The sequence below is a fragment of the Zalophus californianus genome, chromosome 14 (genome assembly GCF_009762305.2).
Source record: "Zalophus californianus isolate mZalCal1 chromosome 14, mZalCal1.pri.v2, whole genome shotgun sequence".
NCBI classification, from domain to species: Eukaryota; Metazoa; Chordata; class Mammalia; order Carnivora; family Otariidae; genus Zalophus; species Zalophus californianus.
In genome coordinates, this window is record NC_045608.1 from 52,323,921 (window position 1) to 52,343,049 (window position 19,129).

Genomic DNA, 19,129 nt, shown 5'->3' on the forward strand with positions numbered 1-19,129 from the left:
TTTCTATTGTCACTGTATCCAAATACTTTGCCAAATTTACTGATAAATACCTGCATGTTGTTTGTATTTTATGCTCTATTATCAAAGGACACATTCATGTCATTTGTAAATAATGACAATTTAACTTTTTCCTTTTCAGTTTTTGTGCCTTATATTTTTCTCTGGTTATATTGCCCTAAGTAGAATCTCTATGAAACGTTGAATAACATAGTGAGTTCCTCTTTCTTTTTTGCCTAGTCTTTGAGAAAAATTCTTCAAAATTTCACTAGAAATTATATTTTTGCTAATTTTTGTAGAAACAGTAATCAGGTCAAGGAAGTTTCTCATAATTCTTGTATGCTAAGTTTAATTTTTAAAATATAAATGGCATGACATTTTGTCAAATATTCTCTTATATCTATTGAGATGATCATATTTTTCCTCCAATATGTTATTGTGCTTAATTCTGTTGGTAGATTTTTGACCCCAACCCAAAATTTTGATGTAAGAAATGCAAAGTTGTTATGGTATATAGTCATGTTTTATATATTATTAGATTCTATTTGCTTATACTTAGGATTTTGCATTTATGTTCATGAGAGAGCTTGGCCTCTAATTTTATACCTTTCAATGCTTTCAAAATTATGCTGGTCTCATAAAATGAGGTAAGAAGTATTCTCCATTTTCCCATTCTCCAAAATAACTTTTTAAAATATTGGCATTAGGGGCGCCTGGGTGGCTCAGCTGGTAGGGTGACTGCCTTCGGCTCAGGTCATGATCCTGGAGTCCCAGGATCGAGTCCCGCATTGGGCTCCCTGCTCAGCAGGGAGTCTGCTTCTCCCTCTGACCCTCCCCCCTCTTATGCTCTCTCTCTCTCTCTCTCTCAAATAAATAAATAAAATCTTAAAAAATAAATAAATAAATAAATAAATAAAATAAAATATTGGCATTATTTTTATCTTAAATGTTTGACTAAATCACCACTAAAACTGTACAGGTCTGGTAATGTTTTGTAAAAATATTTAAAAATACAAATTCAATATCCTTAATGGATACAGGACAATTATGGGGTTTTTCTTACTCCTGTTTTTATTTTGGCAAATTTATCTTTTTGCTCCTCATTCTCTGTTCCCAACTGAGATCATGTTTTTTTTTCTGCCTGAGAATTCCCTTTAGTATTTTTTTAATTCTTTTTTAAGTATAGTTCTGCTTTTTTGCTTTCATTTTTTAAGCCTTTTTTTTTTCTGGGCAGAGACTTATAGTTTGGTGATTATTTTTACTTAGCATTCTAATGGTTGTGATGTGGTTTTGGAATATAGGTGAGGTTCAGTAGGATGGAGTCCGGAGCCTGCGACCAAGGAAGAATTCTTGAAACGTCTTTGGTGCAAAGTGGTGGTTTCTTAAAGCACAGGGACAGAACCCAAGCGCAGAAGGAGCTGCTGCACCGGGGTTGTCAGGGGTGGCTGATGATATACTCTGGGGTTGGGGGAGGTAAGGAAAATGGGAGGTTTCAAGAGAATTTTCATATGCTAAGGAGGACCTACAAGATACTGGAGGACTTGCCATTGTCAAGTTAAGGTTGCTTTTCCCCTCTAGCAAGGCGTTAACATTAAGATAGTTGGGAGATTCCTGGAAGAATGTCACACATGTCCCACCCAGGGGGGAGGTTGCAGGGTGTCAGCCTATGCTTTGTCTTCAGCTTGCCTTCTGCTCCCTCATCAGTTGCATTATATTTTCCTCTGGTTTTGGTGATTTTTGCTTAAAAGATAGTTGATGGTCTTATATGTTGATATTTTAAGGTTAACATATCCTTTTTCACTTGCTGCTTTAAAAATATTATTTGTCTGTATTTGGCCCTTAGCAGTTGGACTACAGTATGCCTAATCTTGGTTTGCTTTTACACATTAAAGGTTGGAATTTGCAGATTTCTTGGATCTATGTGTTGAAATTTGTCATCAGTTTTGGAAAATCCTAAGTTGCTATCATATCTTGAAATTGCTACTGCCCAGTTTTCTGTGTCTTTCTAGGAACCCTATTACAGATATGTTAGATATTTTATTGATACACAGGCATGTGCACACACACACACACACACACACACACACTTTTTGGTATATTCAATTTTCCTTTCTGTATTTTAGTCTGTATATTTTTCCTGTTGATTTATATTCTAGATCAAGAACTCTGTCTTCCACTAATTTGTTGTTAAATCTATCCACAGGGTTCTCTAAATGCATTATTGAATTTTTCAATACCAGTATTTTAATTTGATAATTTTATATAAATGCCAATTATTTGAGAAACTCTACATATTTCATTTCTTTTCCCCATACATGCCTCCATTTTTCTATTTAATATCCTTGCCTGATAACTCCAAAATCTGTTTTACCAATGGGTCTGTTTTTATTCTTGCCTATTGACTTTCAATCATTCAGTCTTTCTCTTGGCATGTTTTGTTAAAGTTTTGAGTGATACCAGACATTATACAAAAATCATTTTTATAGCATTTAGATCAAGTTACTTTTTCCCAAGGAGGTTTACTTTCTCCTTTGCTAAACAGATACGGAAGACACTGACCACCTTAATCCAATTAAGCACTGACTTGGCTTGAGTCTAGGCTGTAGCTTTGGTAAGACTTCCAGCTCTGGTCTGCGCAACCTGTTACTAGGTCAAAGCCTTTGAGAGGTTCTACCTTAGATGCTCAGTCTTTCCAAGTGTCTTCTTTCTCCATTGATCTCTGAACTATAATCTCTTAACTCTTCACAGCTAAGCAACTGCTGAAAACTCCATCTACCTTGCTCAGCCATGTTTGGTCTACCAATAAGGCCATCAAAGTTATTCTTCGTTTCTGTTACAATTTTTTTTTTTATCTCTAGGATTTGTTTTTGATCCTTATGATTTCCATCTCTCTGCTTACATTGCCCATCTGTTCCTGCAGGCTGTCTGCTGTAGCCAATGGAGCCCTTAGCATATGAATGATAGTTGTTTTAGATTCCCAGTTTGATAATTCCAGCATCCCTGTCAGGTCTGGTTCTGCGGCTGAGGCTCTCTGTTTTCAAATTGTGATTGGTTTGTTGCCTTTTGGTGTACCTTGTATTTTTTTTCTTGATAGTTAGATATGATGTACTGTGGAAAAGGAACTGCTGGAAATAGACCTTTAGGAATATGGTGGTGAGGTGTGGGGGAGGGGCAGGTTATGCAGTTTTAGGATTAGGCCTCAGTCTTTTAGTGAGCCGGTGCCTCTAGACTGTGAACTTCGCAAATGTTTCTCTGTTGTTCTTGTTTTTTGTTTTGTTTTTCTCCCTGAAGAGGTAGGAAAGCATGGCTAGTGTGGGTGGGTGTTAAGTATTTCCATTCTCTAGATCTATTAGTCTCTGATAATACCCTGACAGGTTAGGCTCTGGTTAACTAGCTTCCCGGTGGGCAGGCCTTGTTGAAGAAGAGTGCTCTGGCATATTTGAAAAGGGTCCTTTTTCTATCACCCTGCCGGAAGCCTGAGGGGATTTTTCTCTGATATTTACTATGGGAATCTGCTCAAGCTTCTGGAGGTAAATCTTGTGGGAGCACTCCTATGGCAGGATCCCCCCTGGAGTTTTTAATTGTCAGAATTGTCCTCATGGGGCCTCCAGCAGCTTGTCAGTTACAGGTCAGGTTTTCCTACTGCTGCCCAGGCTCCCACTTTCAGGTCCTGAGTTTGCTCCAGGAAGCTGTGACTCCTGGCGTTTGCCTGTAGGGGGCACTGGTTTGCCTGTGTCCCCCCTTCTTTTAAGGATCTAAGAGGAGTTGTTGACATTTCAGTCTGTGCTGTTGTGTCTTGTCCGGACGCCGAGTGGTGACTTGCACACTCCTTCTATGCAGAACCAGAAACTGGAAGCATTCAATTTGCATAGGATTCCATCTTGGCTTTCTACAGCTGTCTCTGACTTCAGAGTGCCGCAAACATCACATATGGAAAAGCTGGAGTGTTGGACTCTGTTCCCCATGTCTACTTTTTTACTTGGAACCTAATCTCCAGTACTCTAATATGTGTTTCTTTTTTGTCATTCCGTCCCTATGAGACTTGCTAACGCTCTGCTGTTTTCCAGACTCTTGGGCACTATATCTCACTTTGAGTGTGACTTATACCCCACACTCAGGAGAAAAAAACAAACTGCAGAATGTTCTCGCACATCTCCAAAATTTTGCCTTCTTGGGAAATCTGTTCCCTTAAGTCTAGGTGTGCGTCATCTCCCTCTAATATTTTAAAATACACACACGTACATTTAAGTACGTTTAATATTTTCGTTGTCTTTTTAATCTTTGGGAGAAACAGGAAGTTGCTACATGTCTTTTTATAACTTTTAGAGGTGGCTACTTAGATTGTTTCTAATATGCTCACTGGCACATTACATTTTTTCTCAAACTATATTCATCCTACCCAAAATGTTCACCAAGTCTCACTTTCATTACACAGTTCAAAAAATTTACAGTTTCCATTCTGATTTCTTTTAGACCCAGGTTATTTAGAAAGGTTTACTATTTTTTAGACATTTGAGGATTTTCCAGTTATCTCTTTGCTATTGGTTCCTTAGTGTAGTTCCACTGTAGCCGGTTTATTCTGTACTATATCAGATCTTTTAAATTTGTTGATACCTGCTTTATTGCTCTGTCTATAATCCATTTTGGTAAATGTCCCAAGCATACTTGGAAAGAGTACATATTCTTCAGTTGTTATTGATGGTATTCTATTATCAATTAGGTTCAATTTTTTGAAAAGTATGTGGTCTCAGCTTCCATACCTTTACTGTTTTTTTTAAATCTCTTTGTTCTATTACTAAAAGAAATACACCATGTGCTTTTTAGAATTTTTTTTTAATTTAAATTCCAGTTAGTTAACATACAGTATGATATTAGTTTCAGGTGTACAATACAGTGATTTAATGCTTCCATAGAACACCCAGTGCATTTTGCAATGACATGGATGGAACTACAGAGTATCATGCTAAGCAAAAAACGTCAGTCAGAGGAAGACAAATGCCATACGATTTCACTCATATGTGGAATTTAAAAAACAAAACAAACTAGCATAAAGAAAAAAAAGAGAGAAACGAAAACCAAGAAACAAGACACTGAGCTATAGGAAACAAATACTGTGTGCTTTTTAACTCCAGGTATGTCTTTTTAAAGCCCCTATATTTAGATTCTGTTTTTTTTTAACCAGAGTGACCATTTTTTAATTGATTATTTATTTTCCTTAGAATTACTGGATTTACTTATATATTTGGATTTATGTATATTTATTGCCCTACAATTTTTTTCTCTTCTTTCTTAACTACTTTTGGATTGATCAAGTTATTTTATTTTTCTTCTCTATAAGATTGTTAGTTGCAGACTTTTTTCACTTCTTTATTACTCAAGAGACTATAACATGAATCTCTGACTTCGTAAGATTTACTATAAGTGAGTACTTTTGCTACTACCCTCAAGATGCTAAAATTTTTTTAAATAATGTGACATCATAGACCCCTCCTACCTTTTGTGCTACTGTTGCCAAACATTTTAATTTAATTATACATATAATTCAAACAATTAAACATTATTATTAATATTTTGTATATTTAAGCTTTTTATCATTCTTTGTATTTTCTTGCATTTCCATGATTCTTTCAGGGCAAACGAGGGAAGCTAACACAGGGATAAATCAAAGAAATTGAAAAGGAAAGGAAAGAGTATTAAAACCCATTGATTTACTACTACATGTCAGGCAGTGCATACTATGTTAGTAACAATAAAATTAATCATTCGTTTCCTGCATACCATAAGCCAGGCACTATCCTAACTTTCTATATTCAGTACATTTTTAAAGCTTTAGAAAAAAACCTGGAATTTGGTTTAACCCCTTATGGAAATAGGGAAAGTTCACCTTTCAGTCATCAAGTATATATTATGTCCTTCCTTTTATGTGCTAGGAACTGTTGTACCGAAGATACAGCAAAGAAGTAAACAGGCAAAATCCTGGTCATTCTGGTGGCTACCTTCTGGCCTGAGGAGATAGGCAATAAAAACAAGCTAATATATGAATGATTACATGATGTGAGAGATGATGGTAAGTGCTATGGAAAAAAAATAAAGTATACATTTGGTTTGCTATTTTATATAGGATTATGAGATCACCTCAGAGACAAAGCTTTATTTGACCAAACTCCTGAAGAAAATATCAGGCTTTAAAAATAAGTTAGGGCTCAGAAAAGTGGAAGGTTATAAAAATTCATAAAACTAATAAAATGCTAAGTCAGTCTTCTCAATTACAAAGTCTAGGCTTATTCCACTGCTCCATAGTGGTGGGAAGACTAGAGGTAGGGAATACTGAAAAAAAAAAAAAAAAAATCAGGCCAGGAGCTAATTTTAGGTTTTTCCATATTAATATTTTCTAAACCTATCAGTTTGGTTTTCTTTATTTCATCTGTCCTGCTTCCTTGCTTAATGGCAAGAAAAATTCTTACTTCTCAAAATCAGTATATTTAAGACGTCCCAAAAATTTTAATGCCATTCTGAACTTAAATAGATAAATAGATATATTTACCTGCCTAGTCATACAAATAACCAATCTTTTCATGTTGTACATGAGGAAACAAGGATACACACATTTTAAATTTAATCAAAGCTCACTTAAGAATCTCTCTGTTTTCTTGTAATCAGAGTCAATCAATACCAATTTAAAATACATACTTTGATGACAAAGACCAGTGAACATTGCTTTTATTGAGGAAGTGTCAACCAATGAAAACCTAAACTGCAAGCTGCAAAAATAATATGTGTGTTTATTTGGGGTCTTAGGGATGGCAGTCGGGGAGACACAGATGCCACCAAACTGGAAAGTTGCTCCAGAGAGACACAGGGGGCTAGAGATGTTGAAGAGGAAGGAGGGAATTTACAGGTGTTTTGAATGAAATGTGATTGGTGCTGGTATAGCTACAGTTAACAGTAATCTATGTGTGGTTGCTTGCTAGGGCTAGTGTTAGGCAGAAAGTCCATTTACATCCATTTTAACATATAGTAGGTGACTAGGCCTTTATTCGCATTTAGTACAAATCTGAGAATTTGAGACAAAGCATGCATAAGCCCCACTTCAATGTCTTCCTGGCTCTGTTTTCTATAAGCCCCTTAGCAATGCTTACTCCATTTTATTCTTGCTGTTATCAAAGGAAATATAAATTGTGTTTCAAAGCATCTCCTATTTATGTGTTTGTCCTCCATTTCTCACAAAACTTCAATGAAAATTATTTTACATGCAAAAATCTCATTATGGTGAGGATGTGAGAGAGGGCAGAACTAATGAAAAGAACCTGAATTCCACGGAAGAGTAATCTCGTATGTACTAGGTAGGTTTGTCAGATAAAATACGGAACTCTCAGCTAAACGTATCAAATAAATAATGAGATGAACAACAAATAAGTTCTTTGTTTAGGTATGTCTTAAATATTGCATGGGACACTCTTAAACTAAAAAAAAATTGTTTTTATCTGAAATTCAAATTTAACTTAAAATTTTGTATTTCCATTTGTTAAATATGACATCCCTAGCACTAGGAACAGCTCATAAGATGACCCAGGAACTGAACGAAATTAGCAGAAACAGAACTTGGATTCAGAAGGAAAATAGACTTTCATGAAATAGGCCTTCTTACTCCTTTCTGTGACTTCAAGAGTTTTGGATGTCCAACAGTAGTAGGATATTGGAGGTTGTGGGGAGGAGGTGGTTGAGATAATCTAATCTTGGTATTGGGTGTAGGGATAGGAAATTTCACTTGAAATTTGAATTCTTTTTACATAAGCAAAAATTTTATAATAACATTCCTTCCTCTGAAAGCAGTACGTTGATTGAGTTTCCTAGGTTTAATTAATTGATTGAACTTTAATATCTCTCTTGTCGTAATCTCTTTTAAAAATAAATACTTTGGAAGATTCTTCAAGTTCTGTTTTTCTATTTCATAGAGGCAAATCCACACATATGTGCAATGTGCACATGAAAGAACACCTTTAAATGCCACCTAACTCCCTGATCTCCAGAAGATTCTAAAGAGAACAGTTTTAATGATGATTGTTAATCATTATGGTGATTCTTTTAGAATTTAATTGTGGTACATTTTAGTTACACAACATATTTTAGAAAACATCCCATGTTATTTATCAATTGGTATTTTCAAATGTAAAAAAATATATATGTGTAGAACCATGCTGAAGTTATTCACGTACTGTAAACATGACTAAATGATATTTGTGGGCAAACTATTATGTACTTGAAACCATACTGTATGGTGTGTTATACTGATAGAAACTTCAAGTTAAAAAGTGTTTATTAACATTGCTAAAGATGTAAGAATAAAACAGAATAATAAGGAAACAGATAATTTTACAAAATTATAAATTTATATTGATATCATGTGGAAATGATTAAGACGTTGATAGAAATTCCTATGACATGCAGTATTATTTGCTAGTTAACTATTCATTGGATATATTCATTGATTTTGTTTGTCAGTTTTAGTGAGAATAACTGACATAGGTGATCTAAATCTATAATTAAACTTAGATTATTCATTTTTATTTTGCAATGTCATAATGAACTTCTCCTTCATATAAAATTTCATTTGCGTATTTAAAATTTTCACAACTAAAATAAAAATACACAAAATGATGGAAACCCAAACTATATGAAAGTAACTATATTACTAGTAACTGTCAAATAGAAATTAACAAACTTTTTACGTAGCAATAGAGGCTTTGGGTGCACTAAGTTTGTCAAAAATGTTTAAAGGTATTTGCATTTATATTCCAGTGCACTGCTTCTAAAGGTCATTTTTCTAAAGAATGCACAAAAAGACAAAAAGACAAAGAAGATCCGTTTATTCTCATATTACCCTCTCATCAAAACTAGAACCGAATTGCCATAGGGGAATATGATATTGGTGACATTTTCTAAGACAGTGACGTCTATTTTACCTGGAACTTTTAATGTTTCAGGCTAAGAGATAGAAGAAAAAATAATATCTAACATTTAATATTTTGCCTACTCTGTGCTTGTATCCTTCAGGTTCTCCACAGGAAATAGATTCACATTTAAACAGGGTATATTTGAAATATTAAGGAAAGAACTATTTACAAAATGTGGGCAGTTAAGGAAAACCAGAAAGGTTGGGTAAGGTCAACAGGGCTAGCAAGAGCTATGAGCTGCTAATGCTCAGATGTGAACAGGCAAGAGGATAAAGCAATCACTAGAACCTGGAAAACATAACCATAATAGTAAGAAGGGGCTCTGAGGTCGGAGCTGTGGAGTCAGAGAAATACATACCCCAATCTCAACTTCCTCCTTCTACCATTTCTTTTGCAGATGCTTCCCACTGGGCACACCCAGCCCTAGGTAAGGAGCTCTTTGATACAGTTTATCAAGTTAACTTCCCAGGAAACACGATAGGGTGGGAGGGAAGAAGAGGAGATCTGGAGAAGCAAACAAAAATATCCAACACCACCCACCTCGTTTGCTTTTCAGTGTCTATTCCTGTTCTTTTTCATGACGAAAAATTTTGTACCTGTACAAAATATTTATTTTATCATATTTCATTTAATCATGGGATGAGAGCACTCTAGATATACTCCCACCTAAAACATAAAATTTTAGCCACCCCCACCATATCTTAATAAAAGGAGGAGGGAAAGAAACAATTCAAATAAAACTTGCCTTTAACAGTCCCCTGTCCATAACTTCCATCTTTCAACATCCATTTAAGACCCCTCTTACTCTCGGCAATTACCTAAAATGGATAAGATTCTTACTAAGTGGGGTGGCCCAAACCCTTATTTTGGGATCTGAATTTTTCCTGGCTCTGTCTTTGACTGCTGCTGTTGAGTAAGGGACAGGCGGGGCTAGGTAGGGAGAGAGAGATAGGCGGCTATGTGATCAGGCTCACAGAAATCCCAAAAATGTGGAGGTGTGGGGAAACCAGAGATAAGGGGACAATTTGGATTACCCTACCATAGGCATGTGGGGTGGTCTTTATGATAATCATCTGTGATCAACAAGGAATAATCAGACCCTAAAAAGGAAGTAAGCCATTGAAGGTGTTATCATTAGTCCTTGCTCAGTAGTGACATCAGTAGAAATGCTAAAAGGATTTAAGTTCGCTGGTTAGCTTTCGGGTGCCTGGGTGGCTCAGTCGTTAAGCGTCTGCCTTCGGCTCAGGTCATGATCCCAGGGTCCTGGGATCGAGTCCCACCTCGGGCTCCCCGCTCCGCGGGAAGCCTGCTTCTCCCTCTCCCACTCCCCCTGCTTGTGTTCCTGCTCTCGCTGTGTCTCTCTGTCAAATAAATAAATAAATAAAATCTTTAAAAAAAATAAATAAATTCCCTGGTTAGCTTTCTATGAAAGACCAACCCTAAAGGCAGGCCCTCATTGGCAACTCCGTCAGGACCCCTCTCACTCTTGAGAGCTTTTTCTGTATCTTCACTTAATAAACTTCTATCACTTTACTCACTCGCCATTGTCCGTGAGATTCATTCTTCGACTCTGTGAGACCAGAGCCTAGCTCTCCTGCATCACAGTGTTCCATTGACTATCATCGAGTAAGGGGGTGCTAAAAGGTACTAAAAGCCAGTGAATCCTCTGGTTCCAGACATTGTCTTCCTTGTGCCATTGTGTAGCAGCTGTCAATTTTTTCCTCGATAATGAAGATCGATCACCTCGCCAGAGGAATGACCCTCTTCTCTGAATGGCAGGAAAAGCACAGAGAACCAGTTTCAGTTTCTTATTTACGGGAGTGTTACTGCGTTCCCTGCTGGAAGCATTTCTTCCTTGGACATTAGGACTTCTAAAGCCGCTAAAATCAAAGGCACAGACACAAGAAGCAAAAAATTTTCCAGTGATTTACTTTGTGTAACAGTAAGAACAGTCTCACTTTCAACCCGTTAGTTTCGACATTCTATGTATCTAGTTTTGTAGTGAAGATAACATCATATAGTGGCTTTTGGTTTATGGCATATGCTACATGATGAATGGGGAATACCATGACTTCTCTCCCAGGAGTGCTATAACTGAACTTTGAGCAGATTGTTCCACCATTCTAAAAGCTAGCTGTCAATGAATGGAAAGCATATGCCAAGTAAGTGAATTCCATGGAGGTCAACTCATTGCTTTACTTTTTTGCCACAGAAACGCATAACATACGCTTAGACCAGTGGTGATGGTATGTGGCATATAATAGAAATGGATATCTGACAGTCCCTGAATAGTGTCACTGGCAGAGGTGTTATAGACAGGAAGGCATATTTGCATCCCACGAAATATATCTAGCCCTGTGTGGGGATAGATATGATAGATAATAGGGGCCCATGCAATCAGCCTGCTACCAGGTAGATAGCATTCTTGTGCAAAATAATACTATATCAGGTGACCAGAATTAGACTCTGGCGTCTGGCAACAGCTATAAATCAACCTTGGTAAAAGGCAATTTCAACCATAGAAATCATGCATAGCCTTTATACTAACTTTCATGAACTACCTGATATATGAGTCTATCAAGCAAGCAGAAAAATATCTGGAAGAGAATCAATGACATCCATCTGAAGGGTCATGGTCTTCATCCTTTTATTTTAAGCCTTCCCTGAAATGGATCTTTTCTGATGCTCCTCTATAGAGAATACAATTATCTTCAATATCAATGCCTATACTTAAAAGTCCATTCAATTAATTATTGCCCAGACTTAATCACCAATCTGGCAAATTATGTTCATTGCAATGACTTGATCCACCTTCAACCCATTAGCCAGCATGGGTATTTTTCTTAGACAGTCTCTCCTTCCACATGAAGGGAACAAACAGATCTACTGCCCCAAGTTCTGTCCACTGGGAGGATTTCCCTTTATTTGTAACTTTCAGGCCTCCCTTGAGTGGAGCTATAAGACAGCAGCTATCCACTTCCAGGTAATGTCAACATACTGTGCAGGTGTATGTTTTTCCTCCCACATAAGGTGATCACAGGCAACTCCTTGGGAAGGTTGAACTGTGATATGAAGGAGAGGCAGTAAAGCAGAAGGAAAAGCTACCGTGCATTTCTAAGGTATCTGCTTATGCAGTGTACGTGCTTCTTCCGGTCTGGTTTTGTTATATTCTTACATACTTCATCTCCAGTTTTCAGTAGATGTTGAAAACATACACCCGATTTTATGGTTTAGTGAATTAGATAATGCCTAAATCACCATGGGCATTTTAGGTCGCACTTTTACTTGGTGCTTTATTATTAGGAGTTTGGATTCTAAAACATTCCAGGAGCGACTTTTCAAAGGGCTTTTACAGTGGCAATATGTAGATTACCTGGTGAGGGGACTTCCTGATGTTGAACCCACGAAAACATTTATTCCTGGAAAAAGAGAGCATGGTCTTGGTATAAAACTCTGAGTCTGAGCTGTGGTTCTTCTTGAAGCCTGCCGAGACTCCACTGCAAGTTCTTGGGTTTTTTTTCCTACTTCAGAGAGTAGCAACTTTTTCTTTATAAAGGGACAGAGAGTAAATGTTTTAGGCTTCATGGGCTATCCAATCTCTGTCACAACTATCCATCTTAGCTGTAGCATGAAAGCATCCAGAGACAATAAATAAAGGAATAAGTGTAGCTATATGCCAATAAAAGCTTCTTTATGGACATGGAAATTTGGATTGCCTGTAATTTTCATATGTCATAAAATGCTCTTCTTATTTTGATATATTTTCAATGATTTAATAATAGAAAAACTATACTTGTTTCATAGACTTGTACAAAAACAGAGGGGCCAGATCTGGCCTACCGACTGTAGTTTGACATCCCTGATCTACTGAGTTGTGAGGCCCAAGTGGCAGGGCAGCTTGAACTGCAGGCCAGACCTGCTGAATAAGTTGCTCTTGCCTCCAAAACTAACAGTTTTATGGGTTACCCGTAAAAGTATTAAAGTAGCATACCAAACTGTGGTATGAATTGCCTTTAAAATCCAAAGACACCATGAAGTATGGTGACTCCCTCTTAGTGGTAGATAGATGATGGGACAACTTACCTCTCACTTTAGAAAGGATATTCTGCTATGATAAAGAGCCATAGGCTCCTAGCAACTCTACCAATGTGGCAGGCCCTTAAACATTTATAGAACTCATCTCCCATTATCTGGCAGACATGAATCCTACTGGGGCATCTAGAATGTTTACTCCTCCCTGAACACCATATCTGTCTGGCATAGTATTTTCAATATAAGTGAGTAGCACAGAAGATGTTCTATGATATATCAAGAAGATCAAGGTCTCTCTAGACCATAGGATAATAGAGAGCTGAAGAGCTGACGTAGGCCTGTGACAGCACAGTAAATGCATACTGCTGTCTGTGACACCTAAATCCAAATTGCTTCTTATTGTGTGTGCTTATAGAAGAAAAATTTTTAAATGCTATTTCATTAGGTGCACATCTGGTGATTTGTTTTAGTAATGATAATCTATCTGGAACTGTAGCAGTCCAGGAATGATACAGTGGTTAAATAAGGTTAGGAACCCAGGTCTTTTCATGTGTTGATGAACTCTTCCTGGCTGTTGGGTGGTTTTATCTGCATAATTCACCACTATGTCTGTATCTTACTTAGCAGGAGGGAGTAAAAAGAAAGTGAAGGGCATGTCCATCTCTTTTAGTGGCACATCTTGGGAAATAAACATATTGCTTCCATTAATATCCCATTGGCCAAAACTTAGTCCCAGACCAGAACCAACAACAGGAAGGAAAGCTGGGTAACATATCTTCAGCTGGCTCTCTGTGTGTCCCAGACTTAGGGATACTAGCATTAATGAAAGATGAGTGAATGAGTGCTGGGCTAGTATCTAATTTATTTTTACATAGAAACAATTTTTTAAAAGGAATTCCAAGTTCTTGTTCAAATAACTAGGACTCATTCATAGATATGACTAGATTTAACATAACAATTAAGTGTCTTAATGGATAATAAACAATTAAAACTAGAGAAAAATTTGAGATGATTTAATCCTAAACCTTGTCACATAAGGATAAAGTGAATCCCAGACAAAAGGAAAGTTATTTAATGCAGCAGAACTACTTCCTGGCAGAACTGGGACTGCATCCCAGTACTCCAACTTTATAGTCTCTCCCCTTTCCACTAGCCCCTGCTGCGGATCATGTTACAGCTCCATTTTGTGTATGGATAAAAAGAAACATGGTAGTTTGGTCGCTAGAGTCTAACCCACAGGAACCAATAGTCTGATAAGAAAACATGTATGCCAATAATTAAGAATAAAGTAAACCATAATAAAATAAGTGACCGCATAAAATATTGAAACAAAGAAAGTATTGCATTCCCATGTGTGAAAGATAGGATGTTCAATGCATGAGGTATCTTTTGAATCAAGCATATCTTTGTAATAAGACTGTATTAATTATAACTTTATTAAAAATAATAAATGAAGGACTACCTCTGTTCTTTAAAGTATTTCAAAGTACTTCAAACTGGGCGACATTGGACTAAAAATGTAAGCACCAAACTTAATAAGATAAAATTTAATTTATAGTAATGTATTGAAGACATAATTAGCAGCATGTCTTTATATTCCTCCAAAAGTGCTAATAGAGTTTATTTACATGATCAGTATCTACTATTGTTATGTACTACTCAAAGTATTGAGTATAAAATCAGGAACACCACAGAATTTTATCTCTAAGGAACTAAACGGAGTTTAGAAACCTCATGAGTCAATACAAGTAAAGTGCTTATATTGTGCCTAGCATATTGGAAATGTTATATGAGTGTTGATGTTTCAGTATTGTTCTTTAGTATTATTTAGTAGTATTGTTTTTTTCTCATAGCAAATATTCACATCTACAATTTTATTGATATTTGAGTGGCCACGTGCCAATCATCAAGACATCCACAATGTTCCACAGAGTGACAGTTATGCCTCATGTAAATTTTCTTATATGAGTAAATATATTCATTCACTGGCCATTTTAACTAGCTTTCATGTGATGGTAACTCTAAATATGTTATGGATGTTATATCATGTACTTATAGCAGTCATATGGGGTAGGGAATGAATTATAAAATTATAAATTATAAAATTTATAAATATAGTGTATGTCAGATTTATAGAAAAAGTTATGGCCAATTTTCTTTTGGGAATAAAATTCATCCTATATTTTTCTGGAGTGTGGTACATGAACTGAAACTTAAAAGACTAATAGGTTCTTGCCAGACAAAGAGGTCAGCAAGAGCAGGAAAGTGTGAGGGTGAGAGCAGAAATGGTACATTCCACAGAAGGAGGCAACGGTGAGGAAAAGCATGGGGACTTTGAAAGCTTTAAGTAATTATGGCATGGGATTCAGTTCTGAACAGGATGAGCAGTGAGGAGTAAAAGGAATGCAAAGGGGTTCTTGAAATACCTTATATACCAAGGTAGGGAGTTTGATTTCTCTTCTAATCAAATGGAAACCATTTAATGGGGAGTAAAATGACAAGACTTGTCCTTTAGAAAAATTCTATATCTGTGTAAGGTAAAGGTCAGAGAGTGGCAAAACTGAGAGCAAGGAAACTCATTATATGACATTATTGAATTTCAAAAGATGAAAAGTATATGAACCAAGAGAGTAGGCCATGGAAAAGAAGATGTTCTTGAAGAAATATATAGCCACCTAGTCTCACGTTGAATTTAAGATGCATTTCCAGTCCTTTTGGGAATAAAATTTAAAGTGTATGATATCTTATAGATAAACTTTGGTATTAATTTGGGTAAAAAATAAACAAATAAATGCATATATGTGTGTGTGTGTGGTGTGTGTGTATATGTATTGCAGTATCTTAAGGGGTGCTATTCTATTTTCTTTTTAGCTATTGAGGACATAGAATATCTTCCAGTTTTGCCAAAATAATTTTTAGTATAATGGGCTGGCAATATTTGATATGAAACATGTTTCAGCTGATTTTCCTCTGGATTTTCATGATTCAAAGAGAAGTCATTTGGGGTGTACTGTTACTGCCACTGATATTTCATTGAACATATTATTAATGAATTTACTCTGAAAGCTAACTACTTGGGTTTTGCCCACAGAACTGATAAGACATGGGAGAGCAGGTCATACTTGCCATCAATGTCATTGATCGTTAATGCTGACCTGAAGAATCTCTCCCTTTGGAGAAAAGAGAGATGTTCAGGCTGAATGTTCATCTGATGTTGGCTTTTGTACAGAGACCAGTAACCACTTTGTCAATTACAGTCCACAGAAATTTTTAGTCTTCATAAATGATAGAAAATTTAGTTTCCAAATTCCTAAGAAAGGCTCCCTATCGCTCACCCATATAAGGAATTATACTGAATTATCTAATGAAGAATCACATTCTCTGAAATTTAATGTGGAAGTTGGGGACCAAGGGTCCAAGTTTATGTTTAAAAAGAGAATTTATTTAAAAAGCATTGAAATCGGATATAAAAATAGAAACATGTCATTTTCACCTGGGATATTCAAGGAAGATTTATTGGATTAAATGAAATTTGAAATGGGTTTTGGAGGAAGTAAGGAATTTTTCTAGGACACATCTTGTGTATAAATCATTCTAGAAGCTGAATCAATATGTAATAAACACAAGATGAAGTTAGTGGGCAAAAATTTAATAAATTATAATTTTACTCTATTAGACTATTCAAAAGGGAAAATTTAGACAAAATTGAAAGGGCAGGGGAGATTAAATTATAGAAGCTTTTCAACTGCAGACCTAAGAATTTTAATATTGTTTAGACAGCAAGAAGTCTGACTGGTTTTGTGAGCAAGAAGTCAACATGATTAAAGAGGTTTTTTAATAATATACTGGTGGCATTTACGCAGGATAAATTGATAGGAGCAGACAACAGAATTTGGCACAGCTCTCCAGAACTTTTCAAATTTCCAGGTATGAAGACATAGGGCCTAAAGGTAACACTTGCAAGAAATAAGTGTTAAAAATAATTCAAAGTAGTCAAATGATATTCTGATTGATTGTTTACTGAGAATAAAAGAAAGAGTATGTTTCTAAATATGACTTTAAGGTGTTAAACCTGCAAGACCACAGACAGTGCTTGTAAATAATGGTAAGAAATGAAAAGATTATTTAAACATATTTGGACTGAGTTACAAGAAATAAAAGTTAAAATGTCTTTAAGACATGTATGTTTAGAACATAAATAAGTGGTCCTGGAGATATTAAGATGAGAAAGTACTATGACATATTTGTTGGGGAAAGAAAAGGTGTGAATATGCTGGAAAGAAAGAAATAATCAAGAAAAGAGATAGACTGTAATTCTGATCATTTTCCACCCCCAGGCTACTAAAATAGTCTATGTATTCATAATCAACAAAGGTTTGTTTTGTTTTGTTTTGTTTTCAAAATCTTGCCTTTCAACTCGTATATAGTTTTTTTTTAATTTTTTTTTGTTATGTTAATCACCATATATTACATCATTAGTTTTGGGTGCAGTGTTCCATGATTCATTGTTTGTTCATAACACCCAGTGCTCCATGCAGAACGTGCCCTCCTCAATACCCATCACCAGGCTAACCCATCCCCCTACCCCCCTCCCCTCTAGAACCCTCAGTTTGTTTTTCAGAGTCCATCATCTCTCATGGTTCGTCTCCCCCTCTGACATACTCCCCTTTTCTTCCTCTCCTGTTATCTTCTTCTTTTTCTTTTTTCTTAAAATATGTTGCGTTATTTGTTTCAGAAGTACAGAACTGTGATTCAACAGTCTTGCACAATTCACAGCGCTCACCGTAGCACATACCCTCCCCAATGTCTATCACCCAGCCACCCCATCCCTCCCACCCCCAACCACTCCAGTAACACTCAGTTTCTTTCCTGAGATTAAGAATTCCTCATATCAGTGAGGTCATGTGATACATGTCTTTCTCTGATTGACTTATTTCACTCAGCATAACACCCTCCAGTTCCATCCACGTCATTGCAAATGGCAAGATCTCATTCCTTTTGATGGCTGCATAATATTCCATTGTGTATATATACCACATCTTCTTTATCCATTCATCTGTCGATGGGCATCTTGGCTCTTTCCACAGTTTGGCTATGGTGGACATTGCTGCTATAAACATTGGGGTACACGTACCCCTTCGGGTCCCTACAGTTGTATCTTTGTGGTAAATACCCAGTAGTGCAATTGCTGGATCGAACGGTAGCTCTAATTTCAACTGTTTGAGGAACCTCCATACTGTTTTCCAGAGGGGTTGCACCAGCTTGCATTCCCACCAACAGTGTAGGAGGGTTCCCCTTTCTCCACATCCCCACCAACATCTGTCGTTCCCTGACTTGTTAATTTTAGCCATTCTGACGGGTGTGAGGTGGTATCTCATTGAGGTTTTGATTTGGATTTCCCTGATGCCGAGCGATGTTGAGCACTTTTTCATGTGCCTGTTGGCCATTTGGATGTCTTCTTTGGAGAAATGTCTGTTCATGTCTTCTGCCCATTTCTTGATTGGATTATTTGTTCTTTGGGTGTTGAGTTTGATAAGTTCTTTATAGATTTTGGATACTAGCCCTTTATCTGATATGTCATTTGCAAATATTTTCTCCCATTCTGTCGGTTGTCTTTTGGTTTTGTGGACTGTTTCTTTTGCTGTGCAAAAGCTTTTTATCTTGATGAAATCCCAATAGTTCATTTTTGCCCTGGCTTCCCGTGCCTTTGGCGATGTTTCTAGGAAGAAGTTGCTGCGGCTAAGGTCGAAAAGGTTGCTACCTGTGTTCTCCTTTAGGATTTTGATGGACTCCTGTCTCACGTTTAGGTCTTTCAACCATTTGGAGTCTATTTTTGTGTGTGGTGTAAGGAAATGGTCCAGTTTCATTCTTCTGTATGTGGCTGTCCAATTTTCCCAACACGATTTGTTGAAGAGACTGTCTCTTTTCCATTGGACATTCTTTCCTGCTTTGTCAAAGATAAGTTGACCATAGAGTTGAGGGTCCATTTCTGGGCTCTCGATTCTGTTCCATTGATTGATGTGTCTGTTTTTGTGCCAGTACCATACTGTCTTGATGATGACAGCTTTGTAATAGAGCTGGAAGTCTGGAATTGTGATGCCGCCAGCTTTGCTTTTCTTTTTCAGTATTCCTCTGGCTATTCTGGG